Source organism: Vanellus vanellus (genome assembly GCF_965231255.1).
Source record: "Vanellus vanellus genome assembly, chromosome: 1".
NCBI classification, from domain to species: Eukaryota; Metazoa; Chordata; class Aves; order Charadriiformes; family Charadriidae; genus Vanellus; species Vanellus vanellus.
This window is the reverse complement of record NC_138905.1, coordinates 46,932,954-46,949,578: the sequence shown is the minus strand read 5'-3', so window position 1 is coordinate 46,949,578 and position 16,625 is coordinate 46,932,954.

The window sequence follows — 16,625 nt, the reverse complement described above, 5'->3', positions numbered from 1 at the left end:
AGCCTGGAGAAGAAAAGACTGAGAGGGAATCTCATCAATTCTTATAAATATCTAAAGGACGGGTGTCAAGAGGATGGGGCCAAACTCTTTTCACTGGTGTCCAGTAACAGAGCAAGGGGCAACGGGCACAAACTGTAATGCAGGAGATTCCATCTGAACGTAAGGAAAAACTTTTTTATATTGAGGGTGACAGAGCGCTGGAACAGGCTGCACAGAGAGGTTGTGGAGTCTCCTCTGGAGATATTAAAAACCTGCCTGGATGCATTCCTGTGCAACCTGCTGTACGTGAACCTGTTCTGGCAGGGGGGTTGGACTAGGTGATCTCCGAAGGTCCCTTCCAACCCTGACCATTCTGTGATTCTGTGATTCTGTTTGCTAGTGATTAAAGAGAAAGATAAATCAAACTCATGAATGTCTACTGTAAAATAATATAATTTTGCTTGGTGATGAGTATTCCAATGTTATTTCTACAAGATCTAATAAATCCCAGATACTTTTAGAGTATTGAACTAAGTTGATTTACCCATTCACATAGTTTTCATGAAAGTTAAACAGCTAATGAGTGGTGAGTGTTGATTTCTTGACACAGAAAAATATGTTGAGAAAATATAAAATCCAGAATATTATACTCAAACACATAACCAGTGCAGCCCAGCAGCTCAGTCCTAAGTGAACGGTATTTCTCTGCATACAGTTGGAAAAATCCAATTATTCGAGGGCTACATATGTATCAATCTGTTTGCCAGTTAGTTACAGTGTGGACGGAAGTATACAGAGACAGCTAAGACAGTACGGAATGATCAGTACGGAAGGATCAGTAAATATTAGTACCTCAAGAAGTAGAGAGTTCCCACAATTGCGGTAGTGCACTTCACATCTAAAAATAAGTTTTCCTTAAGTAGGGTAATTTTCCACAGAATAAGGTATGTCATTTGCAATTAAATATCAGAAGCTTTGTGAAACTGATTATGACCATTTTGGAAATACTCAGAAAAGACACTATTAGTTTAAACCATTCCAGGTTGATTGTTTTTTATGACAGAGATTTCATACATCCTTGTTTTTTGTGGGTAAACAACATCCATCATACTGTAGCAAGGGAGTTACTCTGTTGACCAGATACTTCTTAATCCCTTTATTTAATTGTCCTGGGAGCTGTATACATCATCTGTGACAAATGCACCTTCATGACTAGCAGAATTAGAACATTTAATGCAAGCTAAATTGCTGTGCCTTGGTATGTTTGTGTGCAATTTTCAGTAAAGATAATACAAAGGTGACATAACTTGTGACATTTTAGAACTTTTAAGAAAATAGGATTTAGCATTACAGAAGCAGTGGGAAATATTTAAACTGTTTCTAGCCCTGTATGCCAAATGAGAGAGAAGGAATTCAAATTTTTGTTCTGCTGGAGATATCAAATATTTCATGATGTGATCTTATCCTGTATTGGGACAAGAGACGTTTTTGTATACGATGAAAACCAACAATGTTGAAAGGTCAATATATTCCATTTCTTTTTATGGAAATTGTCTAAAAAAATGTAGACACGTTAATGAATGTTAAATCTTATGGACTCATAACATTTAAATTTTGGGGTTTTATTCCCTGTTTTCTGTGAACTTGAATGTCTTCCCAGACTGTATCTTTTGTACTACGTTATGCGGACTGCACAATCAAGTGAGCTAATCCATCAGAAAGATAAAAACCCAAACCCCAGATGCTATAATATAACAAGAAAATATAAACTACTTATGATTAAATATTTTTTGTTCATTCAGCAAAAAGTCAGACCAATACATGCAGGAAAGGAGTAAATCAACACCAACAAAAAATAATTTTAGCTTTTCTGGTATAAAAGATTTTTTTTTTTTTACAAAAAAGAGATGCTTGCACATTATAAATGTTCAATGTAGATAAACCACATTGCAGCCAGAAGAATGGTTCAGTGGGTTTCCAGCCATTTCCAAATGCAGCAGCAGCTTCTCTTGCACCTGGGAAGTCTCAGCTTCTGGAGGCAGCTCGTGTCTGGGAGCAGCACTGCTACAACCGCGCACTGCCCTGTGCATTTGCTTGGGTGAAAAGTACATGTCCGATACTCAAATTGGCTCATTTAGGGCTCTTTGCTGTCAATGTGCAGCATTTCACTATGCTGTGCAGGTGTACCGTTGCCTAGTACATTTTTGTGAATAATCTGATCCTTTTTCTTTGGGACCAACCTGAAAGCACACTATGTTCCAAGATCCTTTTGATTGGTTTTCCATATGAGAGCTTATGTCAAAATTACACTTGCAAAATTCAAGCCTTAAAAATATTTCTCTTTTTGGAACAGATTCGAATCACATTCTACTTTTGCTTCACTGCTATGCAAAGTTATTAATGATCAAAGCACAAGAACCCTAGTATAGCTTTTTGAATTGTGAGGCATCTACTGGTAGAAGACAATTGAGCCAAAAATGTACTCAAACTTGTAAATCCATCCTCTGATTTCATATGCCCAGGTTCTGAACCAAAACTGGAAAATCAATACAAAGACTCCTATTGAAATTGATGAGGTCCAATTGTAACTGAAGTGTGTGTTCTGAGTCATATTAAAGGTAGACATACTTTTGCTGCATCTTGCCCAATAAAAATGCTTGCCAGGATGAATATTTCATCTTAGAAAATAGAGACATTAAGACGCATTCTGGCATTCTAAGGCAGAAGTTTAGACACCTAATTTCAATCTAAGTAAAAGATGGTTTATAGAATACCACTCTAATATTTGAAATAAGTGTATTTGACTCATTCTATGCCCAGTTGGGTAAGTCTGTGTCAATTTTTGAATATTCAGTGACACAGTACTAAGGAGAAGATACAACTGATAGTCCTAGTCTCTTTAAATTTTCAGAAGATTTTATTGAAAAGTTGGCAAATGTATCAATCTTGGCACCAAAGGAGGATAATTAAAACTAGAAGTATTTGTTAGAAACTATAGAAGGGATTTCCCTGAAACACAAAATTAAAAAAACAAAAGGCAAAATTCTTTCATTGTTATTCTTTCAACCATCACTATAGGTCATATCTGTTTGATTTGTATGTGTTATACTACTGACTTGAAACAACTTTGTATTTTCAAAATTCCTACTTATAAACAGCTTCATGACTACAAAGAACCACATTACTTTTCAGTAATACAGTAAAACAGCTCAAACTGCATGTTTGTCTCTTAGAACTCAATTCATAGTTTTAATACACTGAGAAATGATTCCCACTGTGTCCTCTAATTGTGGCATAGAAAATCCTTTCAAGTTTTAATGTGTGGCATCTGGATGAAAGAAGACATTCAAATGATGCTGTTTGAATTCTCCTGTTTTACAATTTAGTGTGAGTGCAAAAATCCCTCACATTCATGAGGAAATTCAATTTTGTTGGGAAAGAAAAATCAAGAGTGCTGTTCACTAGGAATACACTTAGACAGCCCTATCTGTCTTAAAAACAAACAGACCCTCTCCCCTTGTAAGCTAGTTGGCATATCAGTTCTCTCTAGATAATTTGTGCTAAAGCATCAAATTCATATAATGGGACAAAAGGTCATCTAAGATAAAGCATAAGGATAAATATCTGTTTATAAAGCATTGGTCTAGGAAGACCTATTGTCACAAAGGAGATGATCATAGTCACTTTTGTGACTAAACTGAAAACCTTCCTCAAATGATCACGCCACAATTTCTTGGAAACTCATGTCATTGCCAGTTCAGAATCATCTTGGAATTAATAAAATGTTATGCACTCCTTGCTTCCTTATCCTGTTATCATGAAATATGTATACACATTATCATGCTATGCTTTAGATTTTCAGGGATTGATCCTCTTTAAATTCTCCAGTATTCCAGAAAGAAAAATCCTTAGATATTTACATATAGTTTTATATGTAGCTGTCCATATGTACTTACAGCACACGCAGAACCTCTGAGTTGCATTTTGTCATTCTGCTATGCAATATAAGATGTCTGAGGCCATGCAGGTCAGATAAGTTCCTGGGGTAGAACCTATGTGTAAGATATCATACTTTTTTAACAGAGACAAAACCAAGCCTGCCTCCACTCAGAAGAACATGCAGGACTTCTCTCCTTTTAGTAACATCAGCAGCATAAGAGCGATGTCATGAAATGCTATGTCTTTGCCTCCAGTCAGTGCACAGTCTGAGCCACGAAGCTCCCCAGAGAATTGCACAACTACTTCAGAAATGCCTCTGTTTACAAAAAATTTGTATGGCCAACTAGTATTGGCACACGTCTATCTAGCAATCAAAACTTGCTTCTAGGCTTAAGCAAAAAAAGCCTTTCAAAGCAGTGATTGCTGGAAATGCACTACAGCAATGTCATTCTTCAGGATGAGATCATGTAGTGTTATTACTTTCCTGTTTAACAAGGAATCACATTTTTAATGGGACTTTTAAGGGACAGTCTAGTCTTGCCTCTCATACCTCTTACAATAGGCTCTACTAGAAAAGGGCTGAGATTCTTTTCAACTGACTATTGCAGTTCCTAGGAGATGAATGATGGCCCATGGCTGACGACTAGACTAGGTGTTCTGCAAACACAGAGCAAATAGGTTGTCTAGCGCACTAGTGATTGTAATTGAAGTGCATGTGTGTTTGTGTGTGTGTATGAAAGGTCTTGGAAGGGGACAAGAGATGTTAAGTGTATCAAAAGACAAGCAGGGAGACAGTAAGGAAGTGCTGGTTGGCCTGGCCAATGACCAAGTATGGGGAGCATGAACTTATGCCAAGCTAATCATTTTCAGATATCTTCTATTCCTAAAAGAGAAGGGTTTTTAAAGAGGAGTTTGAACGGGAAATTGGGACAGTTTTATGAAGGTTTACAGGAAATTACTCCCAAGTGTAACAAGCAGCACAACTGTGTTTAAAAAATCCACCAACAGTGATGGAAGTGAAGTTTAATGGCCAGCTGAAGGAAGATATTGACTTACTGAAACTGAAAAAGAGAACAGCAAGAGTAATAAGCTGTGTCTCATTTTAATTACAGAGGCCAGCAGAATATACTGGAGGCCATAAAGAGGGTGAGGACAGTAATTGTATCCAGTGAGAAGAGTGATATGAGTAGGCAACAGGTTAGCAAAATATTTTACCAAAGCAACTTGCCCTAATATTAGGAAGACAGTACATTCTGAAGTAGCAAAATTCTAGTGAAACACTGAAGTGTGTTCTTAATGATGCATGCAGCTCTTTTCAGAACGATGTACTATAGTGCAAGAGCAAGGAGGCTCACTTGAGGTTTGTGTGTGTTGTACATTGGCTGTGCCATCTGCTCACCTTCTGTACTGTGTTGTATCCCACAAAGCTCAATTTTCAATAAAGTAAAAGTGTCACTGTTGGAATGCACACAAGCACCAGAGTATAGCACAATTTCATATCTGGAATTATGTGCAAAACCTTCTCCAAAAACCCAGTGTCTGTTCCAGTAAATATTTGATATGTTTAAGCAGGGACTTTTAAGAAGGGTCTGGAATCAGGTCTTTCTTCTTCATCTCTTTTTTTTCTTTTTTTTTTTTTTCCCCCCACAAGTCTCATTTCAAAACACCTCTCTCACACATACGAACACTGCCCAAACCCTCTGAGAGGATCTGGATGTAGGCCAGAAACCTGAGCCAATATTTCTGAAGTTGGAGGGAGATTTGCCGAATAACGCAGGAGCTTCAGGCCCCTTCGTACCTTCTCACATCCTAGATTTTGTAAACAGAAAGGCAACAGACAGGGTGGTTTGCAAGGACAGTGTGATTGGAAGGTGATAAGCTAGAAAACAGCAGCATAGCATTAGGAAGATGTTAGGGGGGCTGCTAAGAGGAGGATTATAGACTATCAACAAATATAAATACAGCGTGAAAATTTAAGAAAGTTGGCTGGGAGCATGATCAGTAACTAAGAAAGGACAGCAGCTGGCTAATCAGGGATGAGAGAGGACTGGCCCAGGAACTGCTTGTATAATTAGTCATAATATTTTCCTGAATCGTGTCACAAACAGGAGGTGATGAAAGACAGCCTGAAAAATGCTACCAGGCAACCAAAGCTAGATGACTTTTTTTCTGTGCTCCAGTTTCTTCAGTCTCATGGATGAGCCTGTTGTGTCATGGATGAGTCAGGGAGAGTAAGGAGACCCCAGATATTTCCCCTACTGAGCAGCCCTAGGGCCATAGCATGAAGTCAGAAAAATTTTAAGATGCCAAAAGGGTCACATGGAGAGGTCTGCTAGAAAAGGAAGCCACAACCAACGAGTACGAAATGTAAAAGGATGAAATATAAGAACTTTGCTCAAGTAATTTCAAGGTGAAAAATAGAAATACAGTGAATTTTTATATTATTTTCTGTGCATATGATCACATATTTGCATATTTTGACTAATTTATTTTAATCCTAGATGGGGTAAAGATGCAGAAGCCTTTGTTCCTAGAGCTAATTACTTGTATTTAGATTTTATAAGAAAACATTAGAGAAAGCTTTTCAAGTTCTAAAATGTATGTTTTCTGATACTTTTACTGAAACATACTATCTTATTTGTTTTACACTACAGTTTAAGACACTATTATTTACATATGAATGGAATAAATCCAGTCATTCAGTCTTGTAATAAGTTCCGATTGTTTGCTTTCAGGCAGAGTATCGTTACTAGAATACCGTTACTAGCATCATTACTCGAAGGAGCTAGTCTGCAGTTGCTCATTTCCAGTTCAGAAATTTCCAAGAGCCTGTACATTTTAGCTGAACCTACTGGAAGTGTAGGCCCAGCGCACTACTAAGCTTGAGAATTTGCTTGATATGATCTTCCCCTTTTTACGTTATCAGAGGCACACAGAAATCATAGCAATGTATTCTATGAGTCTCAAAGTGAACAGTAATAACAATCAGACACAAATATTAAGAAATATGCATTATGTTTAACAGGCTAATAAAGTAAGTTTCTTTGTGTTAAACACAATTAGAGCTAGTTTTATGAGAAAATACATCGTTTGTTGCTATTTGCTGGAATTTTCCAATGTTTTATCTGCAGCCAAATTTATTGTACTTATTTTTCCTTTCTGAAATTACTTCTAATTCTTTTTCTTCCTTTTATTTTCTTCTGATTTTACAGAAAGCAGGAAATGTAAACTGGTGCATACAGTGACAAACCTGTTATATTTATATATCAAATGTTTTTTAACTAGGTCAATGCTTCAACAAAGAAATCCAAACCAAAACAATTCTTGATGCTACTGCTAATACTTTATTCTTCTCTTTTCCAATAGGAATAAAACATTGTATACTAAATTCAAAAGACAACACAGGAAACAAATCCCAGCCATTTCTGAACTTTTCTTACTATCTAGCTAGTAGGATCCTCTCAAGGGTGACTCAGAAGCAAAGCGATTCCCATCTAGTGGCTACTGTTTTGCCACTCTGAGAGCAATGCTTACTAATGTGTACTATTGCAGACAAAATTACTACGTCCTATGTTACTATGTCCTATGAATAGAGACAAAGGGTAAAGTTAGTAGGTCTTTGTTAAGTATGGTTAAGTCCATGGTTTTAGTGTGGGTCTACAGTGTAGGTCTTCAAATCTTTATTCTTGAACTTTGCAAGAACTTGCCTTTAGAGCTGCAGTTGTCACTTTGGAACCAACTATTTCCTAAAATGCCCAGAACTTGGAGGAGGTTAACTGTGGCTGAGAGTTAAGGATAATATCTCTAGTTACTGGAAATACTATATTAGAGATGACACACGGCCTTTTTATGTTTTAGCTTTGTATATCATTCCACATTTATCTTCTCTCAGGAAGATGACAGATATGTATTTGAAGCATGAAACAGTTAACAGTTTTACTTTCTGCAAGTTATCCTAAACAACTTCCTTTTACTGGCATTAACAAGAGATAAGTCAATTTTCAAGTCATTTTCTCCTCAATGCTAACTATAATAGGAGATGGGAATTTCAGACACCCAATTGATGCACTCATCTATAAAACACAAGTATTAATGTGTAAAATACATGGACACCAACTCTTTTGCAGTTACATCTTTTCCCTTGTACAGAAATTGTATTGGATGTGACTGGTTTCTTTCAAAAATACTTTAACTTGTTTCAGATGCACCACGTTTAAATGTTCCCCCCAAAAATCTTATGTTGGATATGTGTCATTAGTAGATTTTTGAAACGAGTGTACATCTAAAATTATGAACTTCCTCCAACACCTACTGCTTAAATAGAACTCTTATGTTTCTTCACTGTACCTAAAATAATACAGACTAAATATATGTACATTGTATAAATACACGATATTGGAAATATTAAATGCCACAGCAACTGGTTCTCCTCTATCAGTTCCAGGTATATAACCTTCACTAAATTCCAGTGTACATACTAAACTTGAAGCATATTTGCTGTTTTGATGGTTTCAGAATTTATGACGCAGATAAAAATTTAATTTGAATGAAGCTAGACATAACACTTCAGTATTTGGATTATGAGCAACACTAAACTCATGAAGCGCATTTCAAGGTTTTCTCCTTAAATTATTTTATTTCCATTGAAACATGGAATTAAGTAATTAAGAGTCCAAAATTTAGTGAGTAAAGTTGTGATTTTTTTTCCTTCATTCATCATGTGGAAAAGTCTTGGGATATGTCTTTTAAATGTTTTGTTTGTTTGTTTGTTTTTTCATAGAAATGTCCTCTTGCATCCTACTGTCAACAATATGAATACACTCATTTTTGCATTTGAATCACTCTCAGCCAACTGAGAGTTTATGGGTTAGGACTAAAGAGAGAACAGATAGGTGTGCCATTATAATGGGTGTCTACTACACATTGCCTGACCAGGAGGAACAAGTGGATGAGGCACTCTACAGACAGATAGGAGCAACCTCATGCTCACAGGCCCTGGTCCTCATGGGGAAATTCATCCAGCCTGATATTTACTGGAAGGGCAACACAGCAGGGCATAAGCAGTCCAGAAGGTTCCTGGAGTGTATTGGTGATAGCTTCCTCCTCCAAGTGATAGAGGAGCCACCGAAGACAAGTGTTCTGCTGGACCTCATACTCCCCAGCAATAAGGGGCTTGTTGGGATGTGAAGTTCAAAGGCAGCCTTGGCTGCAGTGGCCATGAGATGGTGGAGTTCAAGATCCTGAGGGCACGGAAGAGGGAAAAAAGCAAACTTACAACCCTGGACTTCAGGACAGCAGACTTTGACCTCTTCAAAGATCTGCTCAGAAAAGTTGCCTGGGATAAAACTTTGGAGGGAAGACAGTCCTAACAAAGCTGGTTAACATTCAAGGATCACCTCCTCCAAGCTCAAGAGAGTTCCATTCCAACAAACAGGGAGTCAGGCAAAAGGGTTAGGAGGTCTGCATGGAAGAACAAGGAGCTCCTGGCCAAACTCAGACACAAAAAGGAAGCGTACAGAGGGTGGAAGCAATGACGGGTAACCTCGGAGGAATAGGCATTTCCCAAGCATCCAGGGATCAAACTAGGACAGGTAAAGCTGAAATGGAATTTTATTGAGACAGGGGTATCAAAGACAGCAAAAAGGGCTTCTATAAGTGCATAGGAGACAAAAGGAAGGCTAGGGAAAATATGGACCCATTGCTCAACAAGATGGGGGACCTGGCTACACAGGATATGAAAAAAGCTGCGGTATTGAATGCCTTCTTTGCCTTGGTCTTTACTAGCAAGACAACAACTTCTTGGTGGAAGAATATGAGATAAATGATTTCTTAAGTAAAAGTCCCATTACTAATGTGATTCCTTGTTAAACAGGAAAGTAATGACACTACTTGATCTCATCCTGAAGAATGACATTGCTGTAGTGCATTTCCAGCAATCACTGCTTTGAAAGGCTTTTTTTGCTTAAGCCTAGAAGCAAGTTTTGATTGCTAGATAGACGTGTGCCAATACTAGTTGGCCATACAAATTTTTTGTAAACAGAGGCATTTCTGAAGTAGTTGTGCAATTCTCTGGGGAGCTTCGTGGCTCAGATTGTGCACTGACTGGAGGCAAAGACATAACATTTCATGACATCGCTCTTATGCTGCTGATGTTACTAAAAGGAGAGAAGTCCTGCATGTTCTTCTGAGTGGAGGCAGGCTTGGTTTTGTCTCTGTTAAAAAAGTATGATATCTTACACATAGGTTCTACCCCAGGAACTTATCTGACCTGCATGGCCTCAGACATCTTATATTGCATAGCAGAATGACAAAATGCAACTCAGAGCAGGTTTTGACCAGATACATGAAAAAACTTTTCCATGATGAGAACAGTTAGCCATGGGAACAAGGTACGAGAAAGCCTGTGCAGTTTTGAAAACTTAGTGGAAAATTTTCAAAATCCAATTGGATAAACCCCTGAGCAGCTTAATTTAACTTCAGAGCTGATCCTGCTTTGAACAGGTGGTTGGACTAACGACCTCCTGAGGTCCTTTCCAGCCTGAATTACTCTATGATTCTATGACCCAAATGAAATGCAAATGATAGTACTGTGGACAATTTTATCCATTATCCATGATCATTTAAGGGTCTTAAAAAAAGAAAGAATAGTAGGTATAGACCATAAAAGACATTATGAAAATGTAGGACATTAAAAAAAAAATAATGCTGCTCACATCAGCAAGATTAAGGAAATACAACAGAGAAAAACCCCCACCTTTATAATTGCTTACAATGTGTATTTTTTGAACCTGTCTTGCACTGTTCTCTGCTAACTCAGAAATACATTGAGTAGTATTAAGAAATTATAATTTTATCTCCGGGATAGGTTTTACCTCTATTTTATTGTCTTAAGAAATGTACAATACAAGAAGAAAAGTACAAGAAGAAAACACTCTGAAAATATTACTTTTTTTTAACTGTAATAACTTTAAATTCACTTTTGGAAAATCCATTTTATTATTTGCAAGATTAATACGTGCTAGAGAACCATCACGGAGAGTGAATGACTCACCCTGCTGGTTTGTTACTAGATCGCTGGAAAGTGCTGGTTTTGCTTTTTCATTTGGCTCCTCTTTCTCCACTTCAGGAAACAGAAATTATTTTTCCTGATTTTTAATACCCAGCACAGCAGGGCATCCTACCAAGGAGCAGCTCCATCAGTAAAACCAGTGTTCCCAAATTTTCCCCAAATCTTTCATGTCTAATCCCATTGTTCATGAGGCATAGGTGGTGAAAAATTGAGTTTCACAATCATCATCTCTCTCTTCTTAAACATGAGGTCAGCAGTGATGTCTATTAAAAAAACTTGATGATTAGTTATGTGACATCATAGAATCATAGAATCATAGAATGGTTTAGGTTGGAAAGGACCTTGAAGATCATCGAGTTCCAACCCCCCTGCCATAGGCAGGGACACCTCTCACTAGACCAGGTTGCCCAAGGCCACATCCAGCCTGGCCTTGAACACCTCCAGGGATGGGGCCTCAACAACCTCTCTGGGCAACCTGTTCCAGTGCCTTGCCACCCTCAAAGTGAAAAACTTCTTCCTAATGTTCAATATGAACCTTCCCTCTTCCATTTTAAACCCATTCCCCCTTGTCCTATTGCTACATGCCCTAGTAAAAAGTCCTTCCCCAGCTCTCCTGTAGGCCCCCTTTAGGTACTGGAAGGCCGCAATAAGATCTCCTCGGAGCCTTCTCTTCTCCAGGCTGAACAGCCCCAACTCTTTCAGCTTCTCCTCATAGGAGAGGTGCTCTAGCCCTCAGATCATCCTCGTGGCTCTCCTCTGGACATGCTCCAGCGGGTCCTTGTCCTTCTTATGTTGGGGACTCCAGAGCTGGATGCAGTACTCCAGGTGGGGTCTCACGAGAGTGGAGTAGAGGGGCAGAATCACCTCCTTTGACCTGCTTGCCACACTTCTGATGCAGCCCAGGATATGGCTGGCCTTCTGGGCTGCGATCGCACACTGCTGGCTCATGTTTAGCTTTTCGTCAATCAACACCCCCAGGTCCTTCTTCTCAGGGCTGCTCCCCAGCCATTCCCCGCCGAGCTTGTATTTGTGCCTGGGATTGCCCCGACCCAGATGTAAGACCTTGCACTTGGCCTTGTTGAACTGTATGAGGTTAGCTTGGGCCCACCTCTCCAGCCTGTCCAGGTCCCTCTGGATGGCATCCCTCCCCTCCAGCGTGTCTACCTCACCAAACAGCTTGGTTTCAGCGGCAAACTTGCTGAGAGTGTACTTGAATCCACTGTCCATGTTGCCGACAAAGATGTTGAACAGTACAGGCCCCAGTACCAACCCCTGAGGAACGCGACTCATCACTGCTCTCCCAAGACATCGAGTCATTGACCACAACTCTTTGAGTGCGACTGTCCAGCCAGTCCTTTATCCACCAAGTGGTCCATTTGTCGAATCCATGTCTCTTCAATTTAGAGACCAAGATATCGTGTGGGACAGTGTCATCATGTGAATGTTCTTGCAATATTAAGCATATTATTCTTCATTTATCATTTTTACCCTTAACTTTTCATCTCTACCTGTTGTTTTCCATCACTTCTTTCAAATGTCTCAGCTGCAATAGATGTATTTGTCTGATCAGAGGGACAAAGCTGTCCTAAATCTGTCCAGTGATCAAATGAGAGACCCTGAAGAATGGTCTAGGCAACAAAGGCCTCAGGCAAGGAGTTGTGATTGAATACAATATCTTTTTTAGAAGCAGAATAGACTCCTTAAGGTTGCAGTCCTGTTGCAGTCCTGTTCTGAGGTACCAGATAGCAAATGGAAAAAGATCCAAGTGAGTGTACAGAGATGCAGTGATTTTTGCAGAAGTTTCCTGACTTCTTTTCCTTTAGGGAAATTGTGGAAACTTCTGGAAGTTTGTTCAGTGATCAGCTTCTGGTAACTTTTGGTGGCTTGTTACTCATGGGGTCTGCTTCTGGAGGCTTTTGCTTCTCATAAGGTTGCAGTGCATGGTCTCCCATAGCATCCATAGCCAAAAAGATGAGATAGGGACTGGGCAAGGAGAGGATAAAGCTTCTCTTCCCTTCTTTCCCTTTTTAGTGAAGGCAGCATCTAACATTGTGGGATTCTGATCCAAGATCTGAGGTTTCTGGCTGTTCAGTAACATAAATAATAATGAATACTTATGACTAGTTCTATCCAACATAAACAATGTTTAACATACACTAACTGCAACTTCTGTCAGCTTCTTGGATTGTCACAGCAGCTAAATGGTAAAACCAAAATGCACTAATAACAAACAAATGGTTATGGATTATCTAGGATCTCCTATTTATGTCAGGAAAAAAAAAGATTTTAAAACAGATTTGTGCAATTAATGCCTTACCACATGGCTTAGTTTCATTAACTCTGCTGAAAAGAATGCAGCAGCTCAGAGCACTTGTGGTCAGATTTCAAATTTCCTTATATATGTACTGAACCCTGTAATCAGAACTGAAGTAATGGTGTTTCAAATGGAATATAACGTGAGTTGCATTTTGAACTTGTGGATGGTTCTCTAATTATGTTCTCTGTAATTATTGCAATGACCATGAATTTTGTTTTTGAAAGAGAGAAAAGTGTTTTGTTAGGAGCAGCTGCAAAGTTATCTGATAAACAACTGAAAAATAAAGTGAATATTTGCCATTGCTAAAGGGTTAAAAATGTATGTACATTCCAAAAAGTGAAACCTCTAGGAAGGAATTTGCTGATTTTGTAGGAAATCTTAGAAGTGACCTGATCAGCTTGAAACCATTTGATAGAGCTAAGGTATCTGATGGTAAGTGAAAAACCCACCCCTCCAGGTAGTCAGAGAAGGTATAATTGGTTGTACCATGAGGATATTTCTTGGCAAAGGAGTGCTTGTGGTTGCATCAAATTTTGTCTCATCGGCATTCCTTACAATTGAAAAAATATAGATTGTTTTTTGTGGTTTCTTGCAGAAGACTTGCTGAATATAACCAAAGAATAGTCAATGCACAGCATTTCATTCATCATATCTTTCCTTCTTAGATAAAGTGGATGGAATGAATAGGTGAAAAATGTGCATTCCAGGAGATAAGTAATCCTTCATGGGGATTTCCAACATGTTCTGTCTCACTTGCAATCCAAACAGCTCTCCAAAGTACACGGAACGCTAAAGTGTTTTGCTGTCTGAACAAAATACATGCCTTTGTCTGGTACCAAGGCAGAAATTCTTCAGCTTTTTACTTCTATCCGGAGTTTTCACACAGATATTTGCTTTTCAGAACTGATCTGTAACATTGAACACATAGAAATGTGTTTGGTTTTATTTCCCCTCATACTGTTGAATAAGTTTCCAATGAATTACACACCACTAGTAGTCTTCAAGAAAAAATGTAAAAACTCACTGTAAGGCTGTCTGAAGTTCCAAATCACAGTATCCCTAGTGGACAGAGTTAGTGCTTTACTTCAGGAGTTTTATGAAAGAGTGCTCATTCTTTCTCTATTAAATTTAATGGTTAGGGGAAACACTTCTCTGAGAATACCCATGAATGCTAATTTTAGAATAGAAAGCATAACTTCTTCAAGGATAGGATGCATTAATTTCTAGGTTTGAGTTGCAGTTTATGCTTGTGGTAGCAAGATTTCCTGACTTCCTATATAATTTTTACATCCTCACTTCATTCTTGACTGTGTTTGTGAGTGGAGCTGTTACATCTGTTTTCAGATAGGAAGCCTGTACCCAGCATTAAGTTAAAATATATTTTCTGTGTTACGCAGATGATAATATCATTCCCCTGGTCTTAACAATTGTAGCAATGAGGCTAAGAGAATAAAACAACATGAACTTCATAGTTCATCACCACAGTTATATTGTTTAAAACACCTTTTTGCTCCTGGGAAAGCACACCTGAAAATCCGTGTCCTATGAAACTCTTAACTCAGTGGCAAAATAGACCTAAGATTGCATTTCAAATTCCCCAGAATTTCCTTCCTCACAAGGGAAGCATCTGTTTTGTCCAATGGGACTTAAATGGTTGCTCAGACTCATGACACGTTTCTGCTGGGAGATGTTCACAGTAATTAATTACATGTTTATCTTGCAGCATATCACCATTAGAACCCGCCAGTATCAAGGAACAGATAGAACAAAATTTATTCAGTAGGTTAAGTAGTGGTAAAAATGATATGGAAAATGGAAGAAATTAACTATCAAGTCCTGGGTGACCCAACGAGACCAAAATGGAGGATCATTCAGCTATACACTGGAGGTCGTTGGACAGGTTGACTGCTAATAATGATTCAGACCAGCAGAAATTTAGACATGCTTGTGGGAAGCAACTCCTGACTCTGATCTGTATTGATGGATACTGATGTGTATTCCCTTTTCTTGATGTTAAGAAGTTAAATGAGAAGAAAACAGGGGTTGAAATTCTGACTGCATCTGGAGGTTGTTTTGTTTTTTGTGTTGCTGTAGTCTTACCGAAGTGGTAACTGAAAATTCCTTTGTATTCAATTTGAGTAAAACTAAAGGCAAAATTAAATTCCTCCAAGTACCACTTTGTGACTTTCAGAGAGGGCTCTTTTCTAACACCCGCAGAGACATTTGTGTGATTGTCTCCACCTACAAGTCAGAGACCCAGATTGTGCAATGACATTTTAGGGCAGATTCTGACACGCCTTCTCTCCCAGAACATTTCAACAGAAAACCACTGGATGCAAGTCTGTATATAAAGTAAAGAAGCCACTCATTTTATAAGAAGACACTGTCATACAGCCAATTTAGTAATTAAAACTAGTAATAAAAATATTGCAACAGGTAGATAACTATGAAACTCTTATGAATATTATTTTCTGGTAATTAACTTTAGGTTCTAAAATAAAGTCTAAGGAACTTTATACAAGATCTGAAATATCTTTAAATACTACAAAGTTTTCCATCTTACAACACAGAGCAACAGCAGCTGTGAGGCTGTTATTTATCCATGAGCAGTCAGACATGCAAATTACGTGAAGAACACATACATTTTCACAGAGATTTAAATGCTTGTGATTAAAGCAGTTTATCATAAATGCAGCATAAAGCTCACGTCTTATATGGCTGTCATGATTAGAGCAGTGCAGCAAAACCGTGACCTTTACTATGACTAATTTGCAGGAAGAATAGAACACTGAAGAAATACAAAATTGTACAACAGTTGCTTTTCTTTGTCAAGTAGTAATCCATAAACCATTTGTGTACGGTTAGATCTCTGTGAATTAAACCACTGCATCATCTGAGATTATATGGGGACATGGGCACAGCTCAGGTATTTATGTAAAAAATTGCAGAAACAGTGTAGCTCAAAAAACTAGTGCCAAAAGCGGTGGGTGATAGGTGAGAACGGAGTAGAGGACTCTGCAATAAAAATGGTTCACTCAGGTTTTAGTAAGAAATTAAATTATCTCATACAGGAACTATCAGGAAAAGAACAGGTTGTTAAAAGAAGGATCAAATTCTCATCTAGATGAAATGGTTATTTCCACAGAGGTCACTAGGTGCCTGCCAAATTACAGCACTGATATTTAGATTCATACGCTTTGTGTGCTCCATTGCCAGGAAGCCATAGTAGGTAGCAGCATAGAGCTGGATAGATACTAGTAAGATGAGCATATTCCTTTCTCCACTGTAGCAGGACACTAGGCAAGGAGATGGGGATGATGG